General features: G+C 40.7%; 1 protein-coding gene across 8 annotated transcripts in view; it reads right to left on the reverse strand.

Annotated features, from left to right (window-relative positions):
* Positions 1-22,328, reverse strand: part of SIPA1L1 (signal induced proliferation associated 1 like 1) — a 162,717-nt gene that overhangs the window by 60,476 nt on the left and 79,913 nt on the right. For 7 of the 8 annotated variants that reach the window (XM_083746254.1, XM_083746253.1, XM_083746251.1 and 4 more), the window contains one exon: positions 11,322-11,390. The exons of the other annotated variant lie outside the window; for it this stretch is intronic. The gene's annotated coding sequence lies outside the window, so the exon portion shown is untranslated. The remainder of the gene's footprint in view (positions 1-11,321; positions 11,391-22,328) is intronic. 8 annotated transcript variants of the gene reach the window in all.

The raw sequence follows: 22,328 nt of genomic DNA on the forward strand, positions 1-22,328 counted from the left end.
AAGGCTTCTGACAGTTCTAGGGAAACCAGCACTTTCTGCAGCCTCTTCTCAAAAGTAACAACCTCTAGCCAGAACATATCCTACCTCCAACAACTAGCAAATTTAAAGGCGTTTCATGGAATGCAGTATCTGGAAGAGGGTATGGTTGTCAAAAAGGAACAGTTAACTGAAGCACCCTAGGCTGCAACATTTTATTGCAGGCCTCCCTTATGTAGGCAAAATATTCATGTTTAAAACTGCAATAAAATGCGCCACAAGTTTGCTGCAATATTCACACGCTTGCCTTGCAATTTCCTATTATCCATTATTGAAAGAATAATAGAGCTTATATGTCTAAGTTAACAATCACCATGCTTTATCTGCTAAGGCAACACAATGGCTAGACTGTTAATTAAACAAGCCATTCCAAACAATCCATGTTTAAGACGCCTTTCATAAACCAATTGCTATTTTAAAATCTATAATTAAGGTTTTAGAAACACACAGGGTGAGAAGCAATGCAGTGCAAATGGGAGTTTGCTCGTGGAATGGGGCTTCTCCTTCCTTTCGTCCCCCTTTATGCCTTCTGAACATCCCCAAAAACTGCCCTGGAGTGCCTATGGACACCCTAGAGCAGGGGTCAGCAACCTAAGGCCCAGGGGCCACAAGCGTTTAACCAGCCCATGGACCCCCATCGCCCGCTTGGTTGGCTCCTGTGTGTCGCATTAAACCGGCGTGGAGCAGAGCGGGGACCGCCTTCTGCAATGCTGGTTGGCTTCCCATTGGCTGCAGGAAGCTCCTGCAGCCAATGGGAAGCTGCACACACCTCCTTTGTGCAGGAAAAAGAGCCAGAAATAGCATTTGCACACACAAACACTCTGGCCCACCGCAGCATCTGCAGGACCGTGGACCAGCCCAAGCCACAAAAACTTTGCCGACCCCTGCTCTAGAGCGTATTTTGGTGGCACAAAGGGGCTGAAGGGGAGCCGAGAAAAACCAGAAGTCCCACTGTGCAGGCAGATTTTTGTTCCACAGGGACATCTCACAATCAGTAATGACCACATTGTCTTCATAAAGGATTATCTAACCTTTTAAAAAGAACATTCATTTTATAGATTTAAATATCTGAATTACTACTGTTGGCAATAAATATTATGTGACGCTATACTCATCAAAGGGACGTGGGTGGCGCTGTGGGTTAAACCCTGATCTTGCTGATCAGAAGGTTGGTGGTTTGAATCCCCACAACGGGGTGAGCTCCCGTTGCTCTGTCCCTGCTCCAGCCCACCTAGCAGTTCGAAAGCATGTCAAAGTACAAGCAGATAAATAGGTAACACTCTGGCAGGAAGGTAAATGGCATTTCCGCGCGTTGCTCTGGTTCGCCAGAAGCAGCTTAGTCATGCTGGCCACATGACCCAGAAGCTGTACGCCTGCTCCCTCGGCCAGTAAAGCGAGATGAGCGCCGCAACCCCAGAGTCGTCCACGACTGGACCTAATGGTCAGGGGTCCCTTTACATTGATACTCATCAAGGGGAGGGGGAGAAATTCAACTTCTTCAGAAAAGTTTTTATTTCGAATTGAGTATTTAAATAGCTGGGGTGCCTAGATGAACTCTGAAGAAAATGGAGGGGAGAGAGATCCACTGAGTTTGGTGAGCTTATACAGTGTTACCTCGGGTTACATACGCTTCAGGTTACATACGCTTCAGGTTACAGACTCCGCTAACCCAGAAATAGTACCTCAGGTTAAGAACTTTGCTTCAGGATGAGAACAGAAATTGTGCTCCGGCGGCGCGGCATCAGCAGGAGGCCTCATTAGCTAAAGTGGTGCTTCAGGTTAAGAACAGTTTCAGGTTAAGTACGGACCTCCGGAACGAATTAAGTACTTAACCTGAGGTACCACTGTAACTGTTCCTTCCTTGGCTTCAACTGATCACAACTCACTGTAAAAGCACAATTGCTCAGAAAAAGAAAATGAAGAAAAAAGAAAAAGAAAAAATACAGTATTTTATGTTTAATATAATTCAATGACAAGGTATAATTTCTGCATGCCAAACGTAATCTGTAAAGTAAATATTTGGTATTTAAAAACAAGTAAAAATAAGAGGCGGGGGGAGTTAGTCATCTGGGGTTTATTCAATGTGGTTTTTTTTATAAGTCTGTTACTCGAAATAAATCCAGCTGTCTGGTGCTTACTTCTAGAGAGAACTCTGCATGCTCTGTGCTGTTTCACACGTAAAGATGACTGAAAATACAAAATATTTGCGAAAACAAATCTAGCTCTTGTCTTAATGTCAGCTGTGCTCTCCAGCTTGACTACAATTTATCAGTGATTGTCAAAGAAGACACATGTTGAGCATTGAGCCAGATTCATAGGGTTGTCATAGTTTAAAATTGTTTTAACAGCGATTTCCCTGATTCGGCAAAATTCCCCCTGACACCATTTTTACAGCCCAAAACCAGGACGTGTCAGGAATTTTCCTGACATATGGGAAGGCTACAGATTTATAACTGTAGGCACCGAAACTTTATGACACTGGTGGATGGCAATCTACTCCTAAAAAAACTCTCTAAGAATCCTGGCCAAAGGGGAGGTATGGAACAAATAAGCCTCTTAAATACTGGAGTGGGGAGAAGGGAGAACCAAAGAAAAACAAGCTAAGTGACATTGTAGGGTGGAGCCAGAGCTTTAGATGTACTGGATATTATTATTCAGCTTAGGAAAGAGCCGGGAAGGGAGTGGCTGCATTTTTTGCCTGTTTTATGTGTTAACTGTTTGTTTTTATAATTTATATTGAAATGAACTAAACTGATCTTGGGATCTTAAAATAAAAAAGCATTGGGGTAAACTCATTTCCACCTTATTAGCTGGCTGTCGCAAGCCACACCAGCTGTTTGACCTTGATGCTCAAGTTGCACACTGTAAAGTTTATTATTAGAATGTTAATGCCGTAAATCAATGAGGGGATCCTTTCCTCAAAATCCATGATCTTCAAAGTAACCAGCAAAACGCAAATAATGATAATCAAAACAATACAAATCTAGCAATAACATCTGTGTCCCTAGAGCTAAGGGTAGGCTGAAGAGACAGTGATGGCCAAGGCCATTCAGTGAGCTTCGCAGCTAAGCAGGAGCTTAAACTCCAGACCCTTCAAGCCTTTGGCCCCTGGCCTGGAGGTTCCTCAAACTTGAGTTAGAAGAACCACTTTGGATGCCCCTACATATGCATGGAACACTCCGTAACTCCAGTCAGACAACAAACTGCACAAAAATCAAGACCCCTATGTTCTCTCTTAACCACCTGAGATTATACTGCATAGGCCTCAGCTCCCTCAAGAGTCTCTAGCCATTGCTGCATGTTTGTCAAAGCTCCAGATTCTTTTAAAGGCCTGCTGAATCTCCAAACAAGGCTACTGGATGGAACCCAAGAGAGCGCTGCCTAGGAATTCTACTGATAGTTCTAAATCTATTGGTTGGTTGGTAGGTATCAATTGTCCTGGGAGACAATGGAGGAGTGTATATTTGGGGGTGAAGTCAAACTGTTGGGGAGTTACAACGCCTGCTGTGGCTGTAGAGACCGATACAGGAGAGACATGTGTTGTTGCAGCTGGGGCAGATGAAGGTGTCCGGCTGTGCTGCTTCACAACCATGCACCATGGTGTTTCTACTCTTTGCGCTCCTCCCAATTGTCATTCCTCCTCTGCTTTGCCAAAGGGCCTGGTGCCTGAAGTCAGCTCTCCCTGGAGCACATCCTTGGCGATCTACTGATAGTTCTAAATCCATTATCAAATCTCATTTTGGGCATGTCTAGTTAGGCGGTAATTCTAGTTAGCAGTGATATTCAATTACTTTTATTTAACAAGGAACCAGTTAGAAGCAATGCTGGGTGGATGCCAATGGATAGGTCCCTGCCCCCGAATATTCTGCTTTTCTCATTTTGACCACACATTAGGAAGAAATTCCAGATGGTACTAAATGTTCAAAGGTGGAACAGACTGCTTCAGAAGATGGTGGGCTCTCCTTCATTAGAGATTTGTAAAGAGGGTAGATGGCCACTGATCAGGGCTTTGGAGTAGATGACCTTCAAAATCCTTTCCAACTCTATGGTTAATTATGGTTAGTAAGGAAAATACTCACATCTGTTCTAGCCTGCTTTTATTTTTACTTCTCACACACATGCACATAAACAATCTGATTTAGATTCAAATTCAAAATCCGCACAAGCAAATTACCTACGGCACATGTGTAGGCGTCTGCCTGTTCCTCTGCATCAAACAGCTTTAATCAGCCTTTCCACACTATTTTTTTGATTGCAGTTTATATAATAACGTCACATGGGTAAGAGTTCTATAAAAGTAAATTTAACTCATTCTGGGATGGAATTTTGTAAGCCTATTTGGCTGTTGGTTCTTTGTGACTGAAAAAAGGCCTCCCACGGCTGAGACAAAGAAAACGTCAAGAACCTATGAATTAAAAAAAATAAAAAATCACAGCATAGGGTGCTATCCACTGAAATCAAGGGACTTTAATTTTCACAATTAAAAAGTTATAGGTGGCAATTTATCAATTAAAATTCCAGCCCTTTTATTTTACTGCCGTACCCATTAGCCTACAGGAGGCAACCATTTTATTATGTCCAACTGATGCACGATTGCCAGCGCATGGGTCCTTTTGGACCCAGAAGAGGGCAGAACGGGGGTGTAATGGGGGGCAGGGCATAACACAGCAGGGTATGCTTCACAGTAGAGTGAACAGAAGCCTTTCCAAACAAGCGAATAGATGTTTTACCCACAATGCAAACTGCATCCCCACCCCACCATGTCCCACTCCTGGTCTAGATCCAGAGGCTCAGTTGGCTGGATGGGAATCCTTCAGCCACCTGACGAACAGTTCCTCATCACTACCATAGAATAGGACCAGCTTTATTGCACTAAGAAAAAAAAAGGTAAAAGACTAGAGGAGACTCCTCCTCTAGCAGGTGATACTAATACAAATAAAAGACAATTGCTGTGAGACCTGAGCATCCTCTGTGTTGCCCTTCCATCTGGGGCTGGCTATGGGGTTCCATCCAGTGTCAATCAAGCCTTGTGTATCTCAGTGCAGGTCTGAATATATTTTGCTTTACTAGAACAATATCTATTAAAGCCAGCTCCAAATTTTCATCCAATTACATTTTTCTCTCTCTGTTACACAGTGCTATTCGCTATTACACATAATTTGTCTTTTGTGGGAGACAAGAACTTCACCTGTCTATTGGCTACACTCTCCATGACTATAGTTCTAGAAGATTTAATTAATTAGGGACATGAGCTGCTGATGTGAGATACCAAAAGCATTAAAAATGAAATTTAACATGCTTTAAGGCTCCTTCTTTCAGCATCTTCCATGTCACTGTCACCCCCCCACACACAGTGTCACACTAAGGAAATGGCTATTATCATCAACTTAATGCTTTTAGTGGTATAAAAGATAAATATAAAACTGCAGAGATATGCGAAACCTTTGTGATTCATCTGTAAATTCTATACTGCGCCACAGTGTGGAGGTTGGTTTCTTCACTTCAGAATGCAGATGCTGAGAGTTGGCAAATCACAACAATTTTGTGCTAATTCATATTTGCCTGATAACTCACGCCCTCCTAAAATAAAGCTAAATTATATGTTTAATCTGCAGAGAGACTAAGAGTAACAAAGAAGTAAGAAACATGGGTTGATTTCACTCAAAAGTAGTTTCAAGTTGTCACAGATACGTTTATAATTAATTTCCAGAGGAGTAACTGTGTTTAGTCTGCTGCAGCCTCGTGGCATCTCAAAGACTAACCAAACTTATAATTAATGCGAGCAAATGAGAGACAGCACTTGTGTGCACATGCATTTGCATGTAAAAAGGAAAAGCATTCAACTGAGTGGATTTTGCAAAGCACCAAGTGAGGAAGCCGGTCAACTGGCTAATCAAACAGCTAATTCCGTCTCCTATTATTTCACAGCAGTCAAGTCCTTCAGGATGCCAAGAATGCTCTTGTGTAGGTCGCTGCCTACCTTTTCATTTGCATCCTGGTGTGACATATGATGGTAATGGGGAGTGTAAGGGCCTTTTGCTCTCAAGCTCCGCATACACACCACCCACTCACCCGTTATTTAAGAGCGGACATCCTTAGCCCTAAACAATATCCATGGCAATATTTAGAAACTGACTTTATATTTCATACCAAAGTACCTGAAAGCAGAAATTGCTCTAAATATTTGAGAGTGTTTCCTTGTGTCGTGCTTTTTACCGGGATACAGAATGCAAAATAGAAAATATGTGCTTTGCAGGACAAGTGAGAAGTTTCATCTGTACAGAAACAACTATTTTTGTTGTTAAATACACGTGAGAAGCTACTGGGAAAAGACTAGGCCCCTAGCTTCTTCTTTTACATACATTTGCTTTTTCACTTGCTTCACTAGAACTATGCCTGTACTCTGTATCAGTGAAAGTACAACAATATAGTACAGCAAACTATCATGATCACATTATCAAGGAAGATATTCAGCAACATAGAGTGGAATCAGATAACCATTTATCAAATGTGAATGAAATCATTTTGTGAACTGGTTGTCTATCATCCTGCCAAATAGAAAGGAGAACTTTGCCCACGTATCAGAGGCAGACATATGGTTATTCTTCGGGATCTTTGTTATTAGCCAATTCAAAAACTGGTTCATGGTTTGAAGCATTACTTGAAAACATGTTCAAGTTAAATAATTCCATCTAGCTAACTGGGTCTTTGTGAGTTGTTCTTGCTATTTCCTGTTCCACATTCTGATGTCCCTGCTATTTCCTGTTCCACGTTCTGATGTGGGCTGTGTTCCCACCTCAGAATAGGAAGCAGATATGTAGAAAAAGAAGAAGAGACAATCCCTAGGACTATGTTGTCTCTCCCATACATGGGATTTTCCAGAGTAGAGAAGAGTTCATGGAAGAATTTCAGCGCATGGGACTGTTGAATTAAAAAGGCTCAGTACCCAAGATCATGACACTCCTGACTGTCCTAAATGAATTGACAAACAAGAATAGCCAGTGATCACTACCTGTGGACAAATATTTTGTGGGTTACTGAGCCTATAATAATTCCTGGGTGCTGGATAAACTGGTTGAATCTGGCTATTTTCCCAGTTGATCAAGGTCCTCTAGTATAACTGAGCTCCTGATGATGAGAAGATAATTTAGAAAAGGATATATGTGAATAGTCATTTAGTGGAGATGAGCTACCCACTAAACCAGAATATTGGTTAATTTTCTGTGACAGGCAGAGAGGGTAAGGTAGAAAGATCATAGTGCAAGCCACAATATTAGAGAGTGCTGATTTTTGATGCAGAAGTGGAGAAATCTCCTGTGAACAGGTCTGATCAGACTAGGCAGAAGCCTGGTTGAAAGTCTATCAGTCGATCAGTGATAGGGTCTATACCGTATGTGAAAGGACCAGAATCTGACAATTTTGTTTAACAGTTTGAAGTTTAATATGTTTTTTCCAGAAATCAGAAAAAACACACATACTATAAAATAGATGCCAGTAACTTCCTAAGTGTCTGTCACTTGGCTTGCGATTATAGCAACTTTTCCATTAACTGTGGCTTTGGAAGACCTCAAACACTCTCTGAGCACCATCTCAAACTTGACAACACAATCTCTTATAATGATGTTTAGAACCCACCTGTTCCTGAATAATCTTTTTCCATTCCAGAGCAAACTCAGCTGGCACATTGCCCTCTGGGCTTGTAGGAGGAGATATTGAACACCAGCACCTGCTTTGTATCTCACCTTGTCCCTGCCCCAACTTCAAGTAGGGTTTGACTTCGTGTTGTAATACTGACAGCTAAACTGATTAAAGCAACAGCAGAAGCTATGAGCATTGCTTGGGGAACACAATGCCAAGAGAATGAAAAGAAAACCTATCCAAAATTGGGAGCATAGTCCAAACATTTTGGAGAAGTGGAGGAAATGACCTGACGTGCTACTGAAAAATATAAAAGAAAACACCTCTTATAAAATCAAGGAGAGCTCATCAAATTTATCTTAAAGTGCAGTTTCTACATTCACTGCATTCACAGAAGAAGCCACAAAGTTTGTATAGAAAATATCTTCTATAGCAGCAATTTTAGTTCTGGAAACTTTGGGAGCAGGAGGTACAAGTCAGGGATAGGTTCAAAAACATGCTATGCCACAATTACTATAAATGCTGCATCACTCTGGACTACAACATTATATAGACATGTAATTGACATGCTGAAAGAGCACATCTGAATGTTTTTGCAAGTAGGACAGCAGAGGTGTCATCAGAAATTGCAAAACCAGCGGAGTCCAAGAGTCAAGATTCTTTAGCGGACTTCTGGCTAGCTGTTTCTGCTGAAATAGTCATTTTCATCAAGTCCCCAATCCCACCAGCCCACTATGGCGTATCCCATTCTGTTATCCCCATGAGCAAGAGAAGCTTTTGGGGGCAGAGGGGGCTGCATGTTGTTGGAGGAATCAGTGTTGGAGGAATCAAGTGCTCTTCATGCACAAGCAGAAACATGTCTGCTAGCGCAAAGCCTCCTGTGGTGAGGCTGGAAGAGATGCTGAGGCTGTTTTCTCCCCACCCATGTCAGGAGGGTGAGGTTAGAAGAACAGAGGCAGGAGACAGGTTGTTTCTGCTTTATAAGCCACAGAGAAAGAGGAAGAAAGGAAGGAAGGTGGAGGACAGGGCAAAGAGAGAAACAGAAAGATATCCTCAATCCTATCCTATAATGAGCTGGGGCTTTCAGGTCCAAAGCATGGGCCAAGAGAAGCTCTAAGCCCTGTCCTCTGGTGTAAGAGGGGGCTGAAAATGATCTAAAGGTTATGGTCTTCTGGAGGATATCCTACCACCTTTGGAAAGAACCATATACTTTGGCTCAGAATATAAATCCAGTGAAATTCTGACAGTTCTAAATATGGCTAGTATATTCTTAGACAATACACACATGTTAAACACCTACACAAAGCACACTGTAGGGAGTGCATGGGAAGCAGAGAAAGAAGGTAACTCCAGCAACTGTATCCTCCTGGCACTGATGCAGCCAACAGGCCCCCAGGCTCTGTACTAAAAACTCATTTTCATATGTCTAATTAAAGTCCCTTCTTCAAAATCAATTGTCCCAACTTTACCGCACAGACTAATTTTGCTTTCATAAATACAGAAGAGGAAATCAGTAAGACTCAAAACCTCAAGGTAGAGAGAGAACCTTCTCCCAAACAATCAAAATAAATAAGGGAGGAAAGGAAGAATACATGGAACACCTTCCTTTTTGTTTGAGCTTCATCTGGCTATCTTAAGAATGAAAAATCAGCACAATAGTTGGTAAGGGCTGGAGGAGATTCCACCCAACACCTGCTGTTGCAGTTGGCTTAATAGCAGTCCTTTGCTAGATTTGACAATTACACCCACATTCCCCTGTGAGGGATTAATTGTTTGCTAAAAATAAAAAGAAGATTTGCATTTCAAGTGAACTGCCTGAGCAGTGTGCTATTTCACAGAAGGTGAAATTAATCAACCTTCTTGCTGATGAACCCAGATTTTATTTCAGATGTCCAGACTTAAATTGAACCCAACAAAAATATGTATTTTAGTATGTTCTACAACTCACTAGAACAACACACAGTAATAAAATTAATCATATACTATGGCACTGATGAGGAACCTTTTGCCCAAATGCCTAATTAGGCCTCCGCATTTGGTCCACAAGGTGTTGTCATGTGGGACAGGTAAAGGTGCCTGAAAAACCCTGTACCTTTGCAAATGGTACCAATCAGTTAATAGGTGAGCATTGCAATTGTACAGAAGGGAGTTGCAAGAGCCAACTATCAGCTATGCCTACAAGCGCCATGATGGTCGCTGCCTGCAAAGGCACAAGCACTGACCATCAGCCGATTGGTGTTGCCTGCAAAGCCCTATAAAGGTAAAGGTAAAGGTACCCCTGCCCGTACGGGCCAGTCTTGACAAACTCTGGGGTTGTGCGCCCATCTCACTCAAGAGGCCAGGGGCCAGCGCTGTCCAAAGACACTTCCGGGTCACGTGGCCAGCGTGACATCGCTGCTCTGGCGAGCCAGAGCCGCACACGGAAACGCCGTTTACCTTCCCGCTGGTAAGCGGTCCCTATTTATCTACTTGCACCCGGAGGTGCTTTCGAACTGCTAGGTTGGCAGGCGCTGGGACCGAGCAGCGGGAGTGCACCCCGCCGCAGGGATTCGAACCGCCGACCTTTCGATCGGCAAGTCCATTGGGTCAAACAGTTCGATGTCAAACCATGTGAGAAAAGGAAAACAAATCACCTGATGTCAATCAGTCATTTTATTTGTATGCCACCTTTCCAAAGTTAAAACCATGTTCAAGGTCGCTTACAACATATAAAAACTACGTAACTACAAATATAACAGAACTAGTCATAAACAATAAACAAAACTTCAAAAAGTATGCAACAAAATCAAACAACTTCCACAAAGATCCTAAGATCCAAAATAAAGATATAAAATATTAACAGCAGCAGCAGCAACAATCCCCGCCAACAACCCTCCTAAACAATCCCCTAGCCCAAGATACTGTTCAGCAGTCTCAGCTTTCGTAGCTGGAGTCAGTCAAGGACATACCTCCTGGCCAGGTGGAAAAAGGCCTGCAAGGCAGGGAGGGAGCAGGACTTCCAGGACTTCCAACCAAGATGTCACTGTACCATCAGTTGACTGACATCCTGCCCATCTGTCGAAGTTGGGGCCAGTGGCGTAGCGTGGGGGGTGCAGGGGGGGTTGGCCGCACCATCTGGGGGTTACGGTTAGGGGGCGGAAATCCACGGGTTAGGGGGCGCAAATTACTTGCCTTGCCCCGGGTGCTGACAACCCACGCTACGCCACTGGTTGGGGCACAGGAGTAAGGAGGTAAAGATCTGGCCTGCTGGCCTAAACCAATTCCCCATCCTATGGGTTGGAGCCAGAATTCCCCTTCACAAATGGAATGCCCATTCTTTTCTTCATTACACCCTGAAGGCTTCTGAACCAGCAGGGAGATCCTGGGGGCTGAAGAAGTGGGAGGCAACACTTGACTATTCCTCTCTCCTCCTGTAGTCCTCAGTGTCATTTCCCACACTGTTCCCCAACTCTCTAGAGCATGTTTTCAGAGATTGCAATGCAACAGGCTGCAGTGGAAGAGGAAAACCAGCCAAGGTCACCTTCCTCTCCTTCTATTTGTAGAACCAAAGTCTTGATTTAAGCCTAGGAATGAAGCCATATGGTTTCACATGTACACATATGGATCTGGCATATAAGAGGTACAATGGGAAAGAAAGAAGCACCTACTATAGCTTTATGGCATCCTGGCAAATTCATGAACTTCATTTTCAGCATCCACGCAGTAAAAAGTAAAACCTAGAGAAAACAAACAATATGCCACTATGACAAAACGTTCAGGGGACAATCAGTTGTTACAAATGACAACAACAACGATAATGCAAATCAAGAAGAAAGGGTGGAAAGGTTAAGTCAACGTAAGAGAAACAATTTCCAAAAATCCAGGGCCAGGGTTCAAACCAATTGGGTGCAGAGGGCAGACATATTTCATTCAAAACAACTATTCACTTCATTTTCTAAAAATCTATTCACTGTTTTTGAACTCCTGAAAACGTATATGGTTGCCTGAGGATACACACTGGAATGCCAACCAATACAAGAGGCATACTTTGTACTGAGCATACTGATACCTTGCTGTTGTAAATAAATAAAATAAAAAGTAGTGTGTGAGAGAAACCACAAAACAATCCCTTCAATAGATGCCTAGACATATTTCAGAAGAGCAAAATATGTGGGAAATTGGATAGCGCTTAGTATATTTGGCTGGTTTATTTCATTTATATCCATACTTCTGTCTCAAAAGAGTCACTCAAGGTGGCTTACGTCAGTAAGAAATACAAAACAATAAAACCATGATATTTTGAATTATATTGGAGAACAAAGTCAGCAGGTTAAAAAAAGTTTTTTTATTTAACAAAATTAAACAAAATCAACCAGCCACCTGGGAAGACAAATGCCTGTCAGAATAATAACAGGCCTTCACAAGGTAATGCAAAAGCATCAAGAAGGGAGCCAACTAAACCTCCCTAGGCCGAAGTCCCCCATTCTGGGTGCAACCACAGATGGATGGGCGGTGGTCTGCTCTTGATGAGGTTAGACTCCCTGTGAAGGAGTGGCTTGGGGGTACTTCTGAATCCATTGATGTCACTTGAGGCTCAGGTGGCCTCAGTGGCTCAGAGTGTCTTCCATCAGCTTCGACCGGTGGCCCAGCTGTGTCCACAAGAAGTATTAGCATCACATTAATTTTACTTGGCACTGCGGAGTCTGCTGGTTTGTTTGGCATGTATAAAATATCACCAATATTACAATTCAAAATGTGAGCTTATGCAGGTGCCAGGTAGCCTGACAAACAGTGTGTGGAACCTGTGCCTTGGCCAATGTTAAAACCCAGAACGTACATATTGCATTTTTAAGCCTAGCTCTCTGAAGTAACAACCTTATTGCTTCTGTTTAAAAAGTTTCATCTAACAGGAGGACAATAACAGAGCAGAACTTAATTAAACAGAGAAAGGCTGTGATATTTAAATGAAAAAAGAGCTATGAATATTCTATTGACTGTAAAGATCACTCGAAGTATCAAAAGCCAGGACCAGCATAATGGCAGAATACAGACTTAATTGACATTCCAAGGAATTACCAAATTAATCAAAATGTGTTGGTATGAGATAAAAATTCTATACAATATGTGAGCTCAAAAGGGTATTAACCGAACCGATTTCTTGAAAATAGTACAATTTTAGAACAGAAATCACTTTATTTTAGATTTCCTTTTAGTGGCTAAATAGCCTCATAGAAGAAGGCACCCAACGCAGGCATAACTATGGGAAGGACCACCTCAAATCCTATTCCGATTTCTCCAGTGACTTGTCTTGATGACTTGTTGCATGTTGATTTTGTTTAGTTTCAAAAAATGCATTGCTACATGTAACCTGTCTTCAAACGATTTCTATTCTGAAAGGTAATAAAATAATAAATGTGCCACCAATTTGATGCTTTGCATTGCCAAAATAAGAACACTTTTAATGAGAACATTTGCCCTGGGCATTAGAATTTTCAGCATCCGAGTAAGAGCAGCAGGCAGTTCACTTGCTACAAAATTAGGTACCCCTTATTTCATCATTATTAAGGGCTATGGGTATCTGTACACATTTAAATCTTTGCAAAAAACAAAAACAAACCCACGCTGAATTGTGTGATTATGCAAATGAGACAAGATAGATATATTTGCTTATTTTATATAATATATTCTGCTTCTGCAAGTCATGAAGAAGGGCAAAAAGCAATTCAAAGTACTAAAGCTACAACTACTGGCCACAATTCCCCTTTGGCTTCAAATATTTTACTAGTCCAGGAATTGCTCAAGCTAGTCTTTGCAGTTTGAGGATGAGATAATTTTTTGCTGAAAATAAAAATGGAGATTGTCTGGATGCTCAAATAATGCCATCTACGATCAAATTCTGCACTTGCTCAGAAATGATCTTGTAACTTTATTATATAACATTTCACGGAAAATACTGTGGACATTTAGCACTTCAAGAAGTTTTCTTTCCTTTTTATAACAATTTTATACATCTCAAAACAAACATTTTACATAATACAATGTAACAATTGACTTCCTTTCTTCCCCTTTCATGGTTCATTTTACTTATCTCTCATTCCTGCATATTTTACTATAACCAATCTAATCGTTTCTCCATTTTTCACCCTTCAAATATTTCCCATACTGCTGAATTTATCTAAATGCTACCAGTGTTTTCAATTGTACACAGTTATTTTCAAAATATTCAGCAAAAAAATTCCACTTCTCTTTGAATAAAAATTTTCTGGCTCTCTTATTCTATAAATTAAACCTGCTGCTTCTGCAAATTCTATCAGCTTAAGTTGCCAATCTTCCTTACTAGGGATCTTGCTCACTTTCCATCTCTGGGCTAGCAAAATTCAAGCCACCGTGGTTGCATACATAAACAATTTTTTCTGACAACTGAGAACTTTAGACTGAACTATTCCTAACAAAAAGGTCTCATTTATTTATTTATTTTGAGAATGTTGTTTTAAACATTTTTTTAACGCATTGTAGGTCAATAGTCTTTAACTTTTTTACATTTCCACCACATGTGAAAAAATGTTCCTTCCATTTCTCTGCATTTCCAACACAGATCTAATTCTACTTTGCACATCTTAACCAACCTAAAAAAGGTAAAGGTACCCCTGCCCGTACAGGCCAGTCGTGTCCGACTCTAGGGTTGTGCGCTCATCTCACTTAAGAGGCCGGGGGCCAGCGCTGTCCGAAGACACTTCCGAGTCACTTGGCCAGTGTGACGAAGCTGCTCTGGCGAGCCAGCAGCAGCGTAGCACACGGAAACGCCGTTTACCTTCCCGCTATAAAGCGGTACCTATTTATCTACTTGCACTTAAGAGTGCTTTCAAACTGCTAGGTGGGCAGGAGCTGGGACCGAACGACGGGAGCTCACCCCTCCGCGGGGATTCGAACCGCCAACCATACGATCGGCAAGTCCTAGGCACTGAGGCATTAACCTACTCAGAGTTAAATACCATCTATGCATCATTTTCATATAATTCTTTTATAAATTTTTGCTTTCCCATACCAAAGACATGCATGCCAGCCAAACTTTAAATCATGGCCTTCCAAGTCTAAAATATATGCATTTTCCAATACAATCCATTCTTTTAACCAACATAAACAAGCTGCCTCATAATGCAATTCCAAGTCTGGCAGAGCAAAGCCTCCTCTTTCTTTTTTATCAATCAAGATTTTATGTTTAATCCTAGACTTTCCCCCCTGCCAAATTTAGAAATATATTTTTTCCATTCTCTGAGGCAGTTTAGGTTGTTGACAAATGGGATCAACTGGAATAAAAACAACATCTTAGGTAATACATTCATTTGAAAGGCTGAAATTCTACCTAATAGGGAAACAATTCTTTCCCGTATCTCTATCTCTTTTTTAATATCTTTCCACAGTTTAATATAATTATCTTGAAATATGTTGGGATTTCTCACTGTCAGCCAAATCCCCAAATACTTCTCCTTTTTAACCTATTTTTAGGCCAGACAACCTTTCCAGAATCTCTTTCGACTGCTCATCTATGTTTTTAATCAACATTTTAGTGTTTTCTACACTTATTTTAAAGCTTGCCACTTTCCCAAACTTTTTAATTTCCTCTAAAAACCTGGGGAATGCTTACGTTAGGTTGTTCCACTATTAAGACCATTAAGATCCGCAGAAGCCTTTAATTTATAAATTCTACGCCCTAGTTCTATACCCTTGCTATCTTTGTTTCCCCTTATATTCTGCACATAGCTGTCAACTTACAGATTTGAAAATAAGGGACCTATTGAAACATGAAGGTACCTGAAAAGAATAAAATAATTGCTAGATACTTCCAGAGGAAAGTGGCTGCTATATTCTGGGAGTCTCATCACAACTTTCTGGGCACAGAAACCTATTTATTTGACTAAATAAAGAGTTTAAGAAGATAAAACAACATTACTGCACTATTGTGATTCTGCTCTGCTTTCCAGCTGCCAGGTTTAGACATGGTGGATTTAGAAACAGAGGCTTCTAACAGACTGTGTTTGATTGCCAGCATCTTCGTCCTCTTACAAGTTCCTTTCCCCCTATTCCTTGAAAGCACATATCCTGTTAGAAACAGTATGTGGCTGGCTGCCACAGAAAGTTAAATAGATGCACTTGACTTAAAATATATTGGTTATCTACCTGTGTAAAATTACTTCTCCACATAGAACAAATGCCCCTATCAACTCACCCCCATCCATCCATCCCACTGCTTTGCAACCTTCCCTATATCTGACACTACTTCCCACCCCTCATTCCTCTCATTCTTCCCCTCCACATCGCCATGCTGTATCATCTTCCTTCTTTCTGGGACCAAGTGCACTGCCATACACTTTCAACATGGTGGAGTCCCAGTACTGATCTCCCTGCCTCTCCTCTGTTACTATTTAAATAATAAAACCAAAATACATTAACTACACTGTCTAGCTTGGCCTATATAGATAGGGAAGTGACACTCTCAGTTTTAATTCACTAACATCCAGTGTATAACGCTGTATGTTGTTGCAAAGAATGGAACCTTTTACATACTTTGTTAGCAAGAATTATGAATTCTTCAATTTTCAATTGTAACTATATAAAAAAATACATTTCTTAGTCCAAAAACCCTAAAACCACTTGGGTTCATTAAGAACAGTAGAAAGACTTTTTACCAACCACTGTTTTTAGTAAGTTATAAGAAAGTAGCTAGTAATAATAGATGGTCTTTATTCAAACTAAAAATCAAATAAATTTAGGCTGCAATCCTATACAAACATACTTGGGATAAGTTCCCTTGAACCCAAGGGGGCTTACTTCAGAGTAGACATATACACTTTGAATTACATAACAATTGCCCTTATTGCTGAATTATGTACAGGGTGCAGTCTTCTCTCCCAAATACAAAAACTGTTATTAAAAACTATATGGGAGCTTTATATGGTTATCAATTTTCTCATGTTTGAAGGATGTTTTAAATTGTTTCTCTCTATTAATAAGATAATTGAGTATGTATATGTATGATTGAGTTCATTTTTATTATTATTACAGTGGTGCCCCGCAAGACGAACGCCTCGCAAGACGAAAAACCCGCTAGACGAAAGGGTTTTCCGTTTTTGGAGGTGCTTCGCTAAACGAATTTCTCTATGGGGTTGCTTCGCAAGACGAAAAAATCTTGCGAGTTCCCGCGTTTCCCCCCCGCTTTTTTCCACCCTTTCCCTAAGCGCTAAGCCGCTTATCAGCTGTTCCGCTGATAAGCCGCTTCTCAGCTGATCGCTAAAAGCCGCTAGACCGCTAATAGCGCTAATCCGCTAAGCTGTCAATGGGCTTGCTTCGCAAGACGAAAAAACCGCTAGACGAAGAAAATCGCGGAACAGATTAATTTCGTCTTGCGAGGCACCACTGTAATGTCATACTGTAACCTACAATGAAGAGTGCCTTAGCTTGAAATGCACCGTGATCTGATATTTTCTACTGAAGTCACTTGATACCCATTTTTTTTAAATTATGTGGGTTTAGTCTTCCAGCTCAATTAAACTTTCAAGAAACAACTGGCATACTGGGAGTTGGGATAAAGATGCACTCTGCCCTGCTAAACATTTTAGGCATCCTGGTGAATTGCCCGAAGCCCTAGTGTGTGAAGTTGCAATTATAAGAAGTTAGCAATTTAGGTCAGAAGCAGGGAATGGATTTATTCTGGACTAATTAATCCAGGTTTAGTGTGGTTTTTACAAGTGCCTGAAGGGCTCCAAGATAATGCAGAAGGCGGACTGGAAGTGTGAATGGACTGAATTCTAGTTTAAAGCAAGCAGGCTGCAACACATCCCTTCTATTGCTAAAATGATTAGTGGAGTGCGATTTTCTCCAGGCAAGAATGTCACTTCTTAGGAGGCACCACACTGGAGCCAAAAAATGAATGAAGCACAGCTTTTCAAACTGAGTCTCTTATCTAACCGCTAAATCAAGAGTGTAATGCTTAATGAATTGAAGATATCTACAGGCACCCAGCTGGCAACTTTACAAGTCCCTGCTGCAGAAATTCATGCAAGACTGGAACAGAGCAGGTCACAGCGCTCATGAAGCGAGTCTCAAACCCTTTGAGTATATTTCTGGGCAACATTCTGTAACTGCAAAAGAGAATCCAAGGAATCTGCTTTGCATAGGTATGTACAACATACTTTATTGATTATAAATTAGGGTTCATGAGAACAAAAGAATTCTACCAGTGAATGTGCTGAACATTGGCAGGTTAATATTAGGCAAGCAAATCTTAGTGCCACCTGATTTGCAAACAGTTTAACACCACGCTGAAACCCACTATATGCAACATGTTCAGAGCAAAAAAATCTGTACTCCAATATTCTATACTAGGAAGGGCTCTATCCTTGATTTTTAAAAAAATAATAATCATATTTTTAGAAATATTTTTTCATTAGTGGAAATACTAACAAGAACGCAGTTGGATAGGTGGGATTCATAAGAAAATAAGATAGATTAGGCAGTGGCTGTGAATTCCTATGAGTGGCAGATAACAACATTACAATAAAGGGGAAGGTGGGAGAGAAATCTTCCATGGCAGTGAAAAGTTGGTGTGTGTACAAAAGCTTCCAATTATTATTCAGACTAGCTGAAGAGGATACAATATTTACATTCCCACCTTCAGATACGATTTGAAGAAAATGTTTAGAAGTGCTAACTTAATTGAAAGTAATTGGAAATAGTTACCCAGAGACACAGTTAAAGATGATGTAGTGTAGTCTAGCTATTAAAGGGAGGAATTGCCCATGTTCTCCCAACTTGGGGAACTATGGTCTGTTTAAACTAGGGGATGAAAACAAACCAGAATCTGAAAACATGGTTTGCTCTTGTCGGTTCTCAAACACAACACAGGTTAAACAAGCCACAATTCCTGAAGTTTGATCATCACGGAAAACTGCGATCTCCGGCAGTGACCATTTTGCACACGTGCAATTGATGTGTGGGTCCTTTTGGACGTGGTAGAAGGCTGAATGGGGCGGAACATGCTTATGCACACTCCACCGACGTGTGCGGGGGCCAGGAACGGACCCCCCAGGCAAAATGGGTGTCACCTGGAACATAAAATCAAAAGCAGAAGCTTTTGACAAAAAAGAAGAGAGAAGCATATAAGCCCAAGCATTATGCAAACTGGTGTAGGTAGTGTACTAGGGTTCTATCCAAAGTAGTACCGAAGTAACATGTCATTAATATAAGGATTTATACTTGTGCAACAGGACTTCCCCCATCTCCTCCCCTAAACCTGTTCTAGTGGTTCCCCCAAATGTCCAGAGAAGATCTGGGGTCAGATGGGGAAATCCTTGAGCTGACAGGACATGTTTGTTGGATACTGTCCCAAATCACAAATTCATGAACTCACAGGACATCTTAGGTAAATCATCCTAATTGACAATATGGGGATAATACGAGCTGCTGCGAGGCTTACTGAGATAACGTGTGAATAACTATTTGAAAACTTGAAATGGGCTATATAAATATTTATTGTTATATTAAATATTCCATTTACACAAGCACTGCCACTGTAAGATTCTTTGGAACAGTAGAAAAAAAAACCCATGAAGGTGACTTTGTACTAAGCTGAGAAGCTTCAAGGAGAAAGGGGGGGGGGAATCTCTAGTTGCTGTGTCAGCATGGCATAATCAGCTATTAGATATCCCTCAGCGATACTGCTTGATGCTATCACACAGCAGCAGTTCCTTTCAACTCCTTTTAAAGGAATTAACAGAGCACTGCATTACCTATGTTTGTCTAATATCTCAATGACCCAGACAACATTTTACTTTGCTGAAATCAGAGAGTCTCCCTGCTTCTTTCAGTCTTACTCATCTCCGCATTTACTCACTACGCCAGTCACCAACAGATTCAAAACCAAGCTTAGCACAGGACTTTAATGTATAGGCCAAACACATCAGACCAAGCTTGGAATTTCTAAAGACCTTTTCTGAGATCGACTTTTTGGGTTGCATCCATGCTTAGTAATGCTTATTGTTCAGCAGAGGCAGCCAATGTGGTGGCTGTGAGTGCAGTGGCCCTTGAGGTCTTCCTGTTGGTCCCAATGAAAGCTCTGAGTTCCCTACACACTGCCTTTGGTCACAAGGTGATGAGAATAGTTACTTCTTTTTCCTCTTGAAAAGTACATACTGTTAAAGGAGGAAGTTGGAAGGGTGAAACTTTCCCGCTTAACTACAGGCTTTTCAAGGCTCAAATTAAATCTACCGGATTTGATTTTTACTTAGATCCCTTGGAAAAGCAAATATTGTGTTTGTGTGTGCTTTTTCTCCATCTTTCTCTGGCTTATCCAGGTTAGCGGGGGGGGGGGGTAGAAGTGGCCATGCATGGTGGTACCCAAGGCACTAAAGCAAAAAACCCCAAATGTGTCCATGGGTCTAAAACATTCTGTTTTCAGCTTCTCAAGTTCAAATGAGTCAGCTTAAAAGTTTGAGCCTAGGCTAAACTTTATACGTGCACCTCAACCTAAAGTTTACCTAATCTTAGGCTATGGAACAAAAGCATCTGAATTGGAACCTAGACTGTGGCATCTTCGTTTCCATTTAAGGTGCAAAAAACAGAATCCTACTGGCTAAAACCATGTGGTAGTTTCTCCTTTTGAAATATATTTATTTATTACTATACACCACTTGAGTTTAGTCATTTTGTGATATTGCAGCAGAACCTCCTTCCTGTCCATATAATTTAGTTCATTATGGAATGTTATTATACTTGCTGACTTTGCACATTGCCTTTTCATTCTAACGTACAACTTAATCCCACCAAATCAATTTGCTGAAAAGGGGGCTTTGATAAGCTTCGAGGCAACAAATTAAACATTTTAAATTTGTTTTTCTCATGCAGATTTGAACCAGGAATAATACTTTTTTTTAAAAAATATAAAACCTATCATACAAGAACAAAAGAAGTGCCAAACTAAAACCACCCAATGGTCACTGGTATGAGGCTTACACACACACAAAAAGAAATGCACAAAAAAGAAGAAAAGTTAGCTTTGCTTCCAGCTATGTTTGTTTTGCTGTAAACACAGTACAGCAGTGAGAAACGAAGCATATGGCAAAACAGTTTCCCATTGCCAGCCTAATTTCACATAAGATAAAGCAAAAACCAGTAAGCAACCAAACTGACCTCCAAAAAATTAAAATTCATTATACAGAAATTATTATTGTGTCAATCTCTATTTATTCAGGATAAAATGAAGAAACAGTCTACAAAGATCTCTGAGGTAATTTTTTACCTTTACTGAGGACCAAAATTACTATCTAAAGGCACCCAATTATATATACTGCATGAAGTCATGATCAGGTATCATTAATTATGGAAAGGCCTCAAGATCTTTCACTAATACACATGATAATATAGGAAAGAACAAGGGGTCATCTCTAAATCTTACATCTTCAAAAGAGGAATACACTCTACCACAGCTGGCCCTCATTTAGCAAAACTTTTTTTAAAAATTGATTTCCAATTGCAGCATTCTGAGATAATACACCTGTCTTTTTTTTTGGACCAGATAAACTCGCACAGAGATTTCCTTTTGATTGCAGCAACAAATACACTTCACTACCCTACACCCAAACTGTCAACCCTCTGGTTAAAAACTTGTCGTGCAACTGAATGTCAAAATGCAGTGAGCCTGCATGCAGCAATGCCTTCATGTTTCATGGCATATTAAAAATATGCTGTTGAGCATCAAATAAGCATTTGCTGTGCAAGTGTTCCCTTTGCACCTTGCTTTAAAGGTTCAAAGAAAGCTATTATGGCCTACTTCTCTAAAACATTACACACAGCAGTAAACACTGAAAGTTAAAAGGATAGATAAAAGGGATTCAGATGACAGCTTTTCTTAAAAAAATAAATGTAGTACTGAACATAGATGTAGAAATAAGAGATTTGTTACCATAGAAATATCAGATAAACTCTGATAACTGTTTGGGAATTATTATTGCTCCAGAAGAGTGCTACTACATTGTTTCACAGCAGTGCAATTGTCATATAGCTCACTGCCAACTGCAGCATTCTGCTGTGTGTGAATGGTGTTACTTTAATCATCCTCAGCATCTCACAATACTAACATTTGGGCTTAAAAAACCCCCAATAATTAAAATGAGAACAACGTTCCTATGTTGTCAATGGTATATTAGAAAAAAGGACTGGTACAAGTGGTATGTGGGCATGTAATGGCTGATGCAGAAAAAGACTCATACCCAGCAATGTTTCCCTTCTGCTCCCAGCAATAAGCTGTTCCCAGGATAGAGCTAGAAACAAAGGGATCAGCTCCCCATGCAATCTTACCCACTGGGGAAGAAAAAGTGCTTCTTGCTTTTATAGGAACTTGTCCCAGTATACTTGTTACTAGTAAATGTACTTCTGTGTCTACTCCTGAACATGGCTTCAGAGAACTTTTCTTTCATTTTCTCTTTGTAGTTAGAAAAGCCCATCCATAATATTTTCTCCTTTGGGACCTACCAATTCTACACAATTAAATGTGCACCACTGTATCTACCCTTAGGATTTCAGTGCAGGTTTGAGCAGGTAATAGGAATGAGCACATTTTACATAAGTTGTGTCAAACAGGGTTGTACTGAAAGATCACCGGGTTGTTGTTATTTTTAGTT

The sequence above is a fragment of the Podarcis gaigeae genome, assembly GCF_964106915.1.
Source record: "Podarcis gaigeae genome assembly, chromosome: 1".
Classification (NCBI taxonomy): Eukaryota; Metazoa; Chordata; class Lepidosauria; order Squamata; family Lacertidae; genus Podarcis; species Podarcis gaigeae.